Consider the following 7500-nt stretch of genomic DNA (forward strand, 5'->3'; position numbering starts at 1 on the left):
TAAAAGGCAAGTCGGGACAAGGCAAGAGGGCCGTGCGTAAATTTGCGAGGTTAACGCTACCGCGTTACCTCAATGGACAATAACCTTGACTGGTGATGTCAGGGGTCGCCATTACGGCGTCTTACCACGAGGCGCCCTCTTATTCGCTTGCACACCGGGGCATTGCTGGAAACGTTCCAGTGACTTTTTTATCCTCTCCTTCTCTTTGTCCTCTCTCTCTCTCTTTCTCTCTCTTCGTCCAGGACTTCTTACCCTCTCTGCGAGTTTCTTCCTCCCCCTCTCTTTTCGCTTCTCCTACCAGGGTCTTTCGAGGCCGAGCGTGACGCTGACAGAATTACGCTCGGGCCCTGCTTCCACTCTCTTCTATGGCTCGCCATAAATATCAACGGTGACGTTTCGGGGTGGAGAAAAAAAGAAACTAGCTGCTGGGAAGCATAGATGACCTCCGTCTACGAAACGGCACCGAGAGCTATCGCGAGTCAGCTACTACTGTTCGTCTTTCCTGTAGGACGAAGATTCACGGAGCATTTCGTTGATTGGGGGACATCTCGGTTATCAAGCTTAGCTACGTGGAAGAGAACGGACCATGTGTGTACTAAGCTTGACGTTCAATGTCGCGGCAAATTTCGAGGTAACTCTTCGCAATGAGAGCTTACGATACGACTCCTCCGTGTTGGCCTTCTTCAAGGCCGAATGTCTGGTCAGTATCCTCCAGACGAAAGAGATATCTTATTTCTTTATTTCTCTTTTTTCTCTCTTTTTGTTCTTTTTGTCTTTTCTTTTGTGCTTTCTTCCTGGCCGATATTAAGCTTGACTTTTACCGCAAAAAAAAAAAAAAAAAAAAAAAAAAAAGAAAAGAAAAAGAAAAGAAAAGAAAAGATATTGATATTTGACGTAGCGACAAATTCAACGGACAAAATGAAATTCTAAAATGACAGAATAATGTTTGTATGTATTTGGAAAAAGTCGATCGAATATATTGGAAACTGATCCTTAAGAGTTTGGACTCTTAGCAATCAATCGAATTAGCATTAATTCGTATTTCAATTAATATTTTCAAGGCCCAGACGAGTTCGAGGAGTCGAATGAGTGCTTTGCATATTGCTCGATGTGTCAGCGGATGCTAGCCATGAACAGACAGAGGAGGACATCCCTCCGTGTTGATTCTCCGAATCATTAAGACTACGACCTTCGTCGTCGTCGTCGTCGTGTGTGCCACGGGGCTTTGTGGTGTATATAACTCTTTTCTCTATCGATCACGCAGCATCGTCTCTTGAAACTCCAAGGAGAAAGAATAAAGAAAGGAGAAAAAAAGAACAAGAAAAAAGAGAGCGAAAACCCAATGCTTATCGATAATCTTGAGCCGAGTGGGTTCGCCAGGTAAACGCCGAAACTTCTTCCTCGTAGGACACGAACTTTCGAACTTGTTCTCAACGTCGAATCACATCTGAGAACGCCTAAGAGTACCTTTGATATTTCTTACGAACGAAAAGAAAAATATTTTCGCTTTGGATTCGACAGAGAAGACGGTTTTCTCCTTTTTTCTTCTTTTCTTTTTTCTTCATTTTTTTTTTGTTTTTTTTTTTTTTTTTATTTTTTTTGGTTTTTTTTTAAATACCCGACCGAACGTCTCAATAAGAAATTATTATTAATTAAAAAGCCGAAACGATACCTTAGATCAGCCTTTCCCCAAACTTTTCCTATAACGGTAGACTTCACGAAAGTTATGAAATTTTAATGGAATACCTTGGGTTACTTTATAAAATAGATGTAGATGTAGTATTAATAATAAATAAATGTTGTCTTGTAAATATAAGGAGTTAAGAATATTTATATTGAAATTTGAACGATGTAAAACAAAACGCGTGTGAAAATAATAATACAGTATTTAATTTCTCATTTTTTTTTTCTCGAGCAACGTCAGTTTCTTTTTTTTTTTTTTTTTTTTTTTTTTCGCGGAATATAATTTGGGTAATGTTGCCTCGTATACTTTAATCACGATAATCCTTTCAGCTGACAAATTGAAAATAACTAAGTCCGTTGGATAATTTACGTCGTGTCAGATAATGTACATATATGTATATATATACGATTTATCTTATAAAATATTTGTTACATCTTCACGCGAAGATATCGATAACGAATCCGGGATCTTTCTTAAGACGTCGATGACAACGACGACAGGGTCTTCGATTTTATCCTTAGAATATAGCTTTCGTAGGTATCATAATTTCTACGTCGAGTATAAATCCTCTTCAGTCTGGTACCTACCTACGTCCAATAAGTTTACTTTGAGCCGCAAGGGAAATGTATTGCTCGCCATTAACGAGTGGACTTTTACAATGAACGTTCGCCGACCGAGAAGCACGTTCTACATTTTTCAAGATTATCGTTGATAACGAGACTAAGTCGGCCGAATATGCGAGGACTCAGAGGGGAGATATCTGTTTTTTCCTTTATTCCTTTTTTTCTCCCCCTACTCTTTTTTCTTTTTTTTTTTCTTTTACTTTTTTATTTTTTTATTTCTTTCCTTTTTTCTTCTTCTTTTTTTTTTCTTTTTTTTTTTTTTTTTTTTTGTATTTTCTTTTTGTATTTTTTAAACGAAGAATATTATATCGAATGATTCGATAGAAGTATCCGCGAATAATCTTTTCTACTAGGGTATCAATGGGAAGGAGGGTTCTCTCGTTTTCAGAGATTCTTTCGAAATTGGCTTCGCCGTCATAGCTCGTTAGAGAAAGAGAAAGAGATAGAACAGGACGCGTCCGAGCTTATGGTATGCCGTTGAATAAGCGACAATTTGTATGACAATTGCTCCGATGGTCGTCTGGTGCATTGTGCCGGCATGTGAAAATATGGACGTAGGCACGTCGTATCCCACTGCGACGGGACTCTCTCTCTCTCTCTCTCTCTCTCTCTCTCTCTCTCTCTTTCTCTCGAGTGCAAGTAGCTAAAGAGAGCGTTGTATAAAGAATAGAATAAAAGGAGGAGGAGGAGGAGGAGGAGGAGGAGGAAGAGAAGGAAGAAGACGACGACGACGACGACGACGACGAAGAAGAAGAAGAAGAACACAACGTAGAAAACGAAGTAGAAGGAAAAGGAAAATGAGTAGATAGAGAGAGAAGAGCAAGAGAGAAAGATAGAGAAAGGTTGCTCGAGAGATCACGATCCATGGAGCAAAAGCAAAGGTCGATCCGTGCTGCACGGTTGTGCACGACTACACGACGGTAGGAGCAGCAACGTTTATTAGAAGCGGAGGAAGCGCCTCTGTGACAAATGGCGTGCTTTCATTGTTGCGCGCGGACCCCCGGGCCCGTAGCTCTCTTTCACTATCTCCTCTCTTTCTCTCTCTCTTTCGTTCACCCTCTGTTTCTGTCTCTATCTATCTTACGTAAGGGCCCCTCGTTTGCTCGTAAATTCGAGTTCCATGGTGACGGACGGAAATCGGATCGTGGTTTTTACGGTTAAGACGATTGTTGAATGTTCTGTTCTTTCTCTCTCTCTTTCTCTTTCTCTTTCTCTCTTTACACTCGTTCATAAATCAGTATCGTTTTCCTTCGATTCGTTGAGTGAATGATTTACAAGAAAAATTATTACGATTGGCTAGTGTATTCGTTGAAGGAAATAAATTCAAAATCGGTAAGGAACTAAGTGGGACTATGGAGATTTTTGAAAAGTTTCTGAAATAAGAGTTCGTTAAAAGAGTAAGAACGCGTCCGTCAATCGGTCCAGCTTGGTAAAAACGAGGGGAGCTCAAGATGGCCGCCTGGGAGCGTACACACGGGGCCCCTGCTTCGCCAGCATCACCGACTTAGCATAAATCACTCCCGCTCTCTATCTTTATCTCTCTTTCTCTCTCTCTCTTTCTCTCTCTCTCTCTCTCTCTTTCTCTCTTTCTCTCTTTCGTTCTCGCTCCTGCCTTTCGTCCGCTAGCTAGCTAGCTGTAACCGGCTGCAGAAACGCGAGCGCACCGCAAATACGGGTTTGTCTTTACGTCTATGCACCTCGGCGTGTCTTGCTTTGCGACTATGATCGCGCACTCTGCGGTTTGTCCAACCGGGTGGCCCATCAACAACTCGAACATTTTTTTCGATTATTACAATGGCTCCGATCAAAAGATAGACACGCGTGCCTTTTACGTATACTCTTACTAGATTTAACTTATTACAAGAGTTTATTGTCCTATCTTTCTCTCAATAAACTCTAATAATTACTTTTTATATTTATTAACTTGAAATATTTTTAATCACTTACGAATATTCATGTCACCTGTATTATCATGTCCGGTTCTCGTTCTTCCTTTTCTTTTCTCTCTCTCTCTCTCTCTCTCTCTCTATTTGTCACGTCCCATTTGAGTAACGTTTTAGATAAAAGCGTTACGGTTTTTAATTGAAATGAGTATTAACGATGACGAGATAGAAGGATAGAACGGAAAGAGGTCTTCTTGTCCTATTACTTTAAATTCTTCGTCCTCTTCCTCCTTCTTTACATATCGGCGCATCGATGTTTGGCTTACTACGGATTACAAGGAAGCTCTCGTACGTGGGACGAACGTAAGCTTATTATTCATACTTCTTTTTTCCCTTCCTTCCTCTCTTTCTCTCTCTCTTTCTCTCTCTCAGCTCTCGTCTACATCTGATAGAAGGAATGAAAGAGACTCGAGAAAAGAAAAGAGAATGTTGGGGGACGAAGAGGTTAAAGTCCGTTACCTACGAAAGACCGTAATACTAGTAGGTAGTACATTCTTCTTTTCTTCATGTTCGAGGAGACTCAACCAGATTCTCTTCGTTGTCGATGAAATCCTTGAAGACACGTATCCTTGAAGATAGCTATCTGACTATACACTTTTGTAATCGAAGATATATTAGGTATATCATATATATACACATTACATATATATATATATATATATACATATACATATAATCATGAGCAAATTTGAACAGTCATAGACATTTTTTCATTTGTCTTATCTAAGATAGAAAACAAAGAAATAAAGAAATAAATAAAGAATGATACTCGACACTAGGGTGGGTCCGATAATCGCACGTCTAGGATCGATGAAAGCGCGATTCTCTCTCTCTCTCTCTCTCTCTCTCTCTCGTACTCACGAAGAAGAGATACTGTTTCAAAGTATCAAACACTACAAACCGCGACTCAGTCAGTGGTAGAATGCAAACGTATCAATTACGCAATGGTGCAATCGTGATTGCGCAAGATCAACGTTCTACCGTAAAGAGAAAGAGATATCAAGAAAAAGAGAGAGAGAAAGAGAGACACAGAAAGGAAGAGAAAGAGAGAGAGAAATGATCGAAAGAAGCAAGGGAGGGTCGATCAATCAAGAGAATTGATCTCGGTGGCAAGTCTGCACTTGCCATGCTTGCTCACGATCGGGCAACCTGAAATATGTCGGACGTAAGAATTGATTTCGTGGAACGTGCGCCGCGCTGTCCGTCGCGCCTTCCTTCGAATCCCGCAGTGCCGTTGACACGCACGATCACTCCTCTCAGTTTCCTCCTTCGCAAGTCTTCTGTCTCTCTCTCTCTCCCTTTCTCTCTTTCTCTCTTTCTTACCTCTTCGAAAACGTGAATGTACGAACGAAAGAACGAATGAAAGAGTACTATAGTCCATGATAGTCCTCTCTGTGATATTTCCTACTTCGTCTCAGGGAAAACCGTACTATAACAAAATGTTCTCCATGACTCTGAGAAAATTCAGGGTCGAAGAGGAAGAATTTAGGTGAACGTGGACAACGAAGGGAGAAGATCGAAGGAAGGAAGAAAGAAGACGGAAGACAGTATTAAGGAATAGATCCACTGTTTCTTCTTGCGTTTGTAACGCTCGAGAAAGAGAGAGAAAAAGACAAATGTATATATATATATATATATATATATATATAGAGAGAGAGAGAGAGAGAGGGAGGGAGAGCTGGAGGGAGAAATCGGCAAAAGGGGTTGGGCGAACAGAGCAAACGGACAGGTCGCTTATTTATGGCGACCATACTTCAGATATATGAACTGGTTCCCGTCGAAAGTTCGGGACGCCGCGTCTTTCCAGTTGAAAATGTATAGAGAGGTGTCCCGCCGTTCGCCTTCTTCTTCTCTTTCCCCTTCTCCTCCTCCTCCTCCTCCTCCTTTTTCTTCTTCTTCTTTTCCTCCTCTTTCTTTTTTATCTTCTTCTTCTTTTATTCTGGAAAGATTTGCGAAGGGTCACTCTCCATGCAATATCATACGAGCTTAATTTCTTTTTCTTTCGGACGTCTGAAAAGTGGTGATCGTGCTATGCTCACTTCTTCAAAAGAAGTGGATGACTTCATCTCTCCCTCTTTCTCTCTCTCTCTCTCTCTCTCTCTCTCTCTCTCTGTCTCTGTCTGTCTTTCATAGGTACCCATCTACCTAAATGGAAAGAGAGGCAGAACATAGATCTAAGTGAATAGTTTCTCGTATAGAGAAACTATTCACTTTTGACTTATCGCCTTTCTTTCCATTGCGATCGCGACGTAATCGTCGAAACCATCATTGTCGTTCGTCGTTCACCGACGACGTTAGCTAATAATGACATCGTAATCTTCGTTTGCCGAGAGTCGTTTGTAACGTCGTCATTTCTATCCCGCGGCGGTTATACCAACGAGCCAGTCACGATCCGAGGGATTTAACCTTTTGTACGGTTTTCTTCGAGCGAGCTTATAAACTCCTCCCTTGCTCGGTTAACCCGTTCCATCGGAACGTCTCTCGGCCGTGACTCGAAGCGGATTAGCTGAGAAGACTTGTTCGAACTCGTGGATTTTTTTCTAAGAGAAGAAGCATTTTAAACCATATTCTTATTTTCTACTATGTGAACGCTTTTTAATAAAATTTACTATTTCGAAACGATACGATAGATTCGTGACTTTCCTCTTATAACTACCTACATATATTAGCATAAACTTTTATCGCTCAGATGTGTTCCAAGGGGCGCGTGAACGTGAGAGAGGAAGGAAGACAGACAGACAGACAGATAGAAAGAAAGAAAGAGAGAGAGAGAGAGAGAGAGAGAGAGAGAGAGAGAGAGAGAGAGAGATCCGGTCTCTTATCGAGTCCTAGGTAAAGAGCTGGATACTTCTTTTTGTTCTGAGAGAGAACGGTTAAGATGAACGAGTGAGAGTGAGAGAGAGAGAGAGAGAGAGAGAGAGAGAGAGAGGAGGAACGCTTTGTCCCCCTCCGGCACCCCGCTTTGTCATGGCCCGAGCTAATTTATATTTATCCGCTCGTTCGATACCCGCGCGGGATCCCGCAGGCCGTTTCCGATATTCGTAGCTATGCACACGTAAGAGAGGAGGAGAGTCCTCAAGAGGGCACGAGGGGCGGGCGGGTGGTAGAGAAACTTCGAAGGGTGGAGAGATAGAAGAAAAAGAGAGCGAGATAGACGGAAAGGAGGAGAACCGATGGAGTAGATAAATAGATGGATGGGCAATATTATAACTCACCGGCTGTCATCCTGTACGGCCGAGTCAGGCTGCTA

General features: G+C 41.6%; 1 protein-coding gene and 1 long non-coding RNA gene across 4 annotated transcripts in view; one reads left to right on the forward strand and one right to left on the reverse strand.

Moving 5' to 3' along the window:
• LOC124956426 (protein tiptop) overlaps nt 1-7500 on the forward strand; it is a 147217-nt gene that overhangs the window by 50302 nt on the left and 89415 nt on the right. The gene's annotated exons all lie outside the window — the stretch shown is intronic.
• Nucleotides 1-7500, reverse strand: part of LOC124956430 — a 29137-nt gene that overhangs the window by 21461 nt on the left and 176 nt on the right. Inside the window, exon 1 of the long non-coding RNA XR_007103246.1 lies at nt 7466-7500. This exon is cut by the window's right edge and continues 176 nt beyond it. This is a non-coding gene — a long non-coding RNA (uncharacterized LOC124956430). The remainder of the gene's footprint in view (nt 1-7465) is intronic.

This window comes from Vespa velutina, chromosome 22 (assembly GCF_912470025.1).
Source record: "Vespa velutina chromosome 22, iVesVel2.1, whole genome shotgun sequence".
In the NCBI taxonomy this organism is placed as follows: domain Eukaryota; kingdom Metazoa; phylum Arthropoda; class Insecta; order Hymenoptera; family Vespidae; genus Vespa; species Vespa velutina.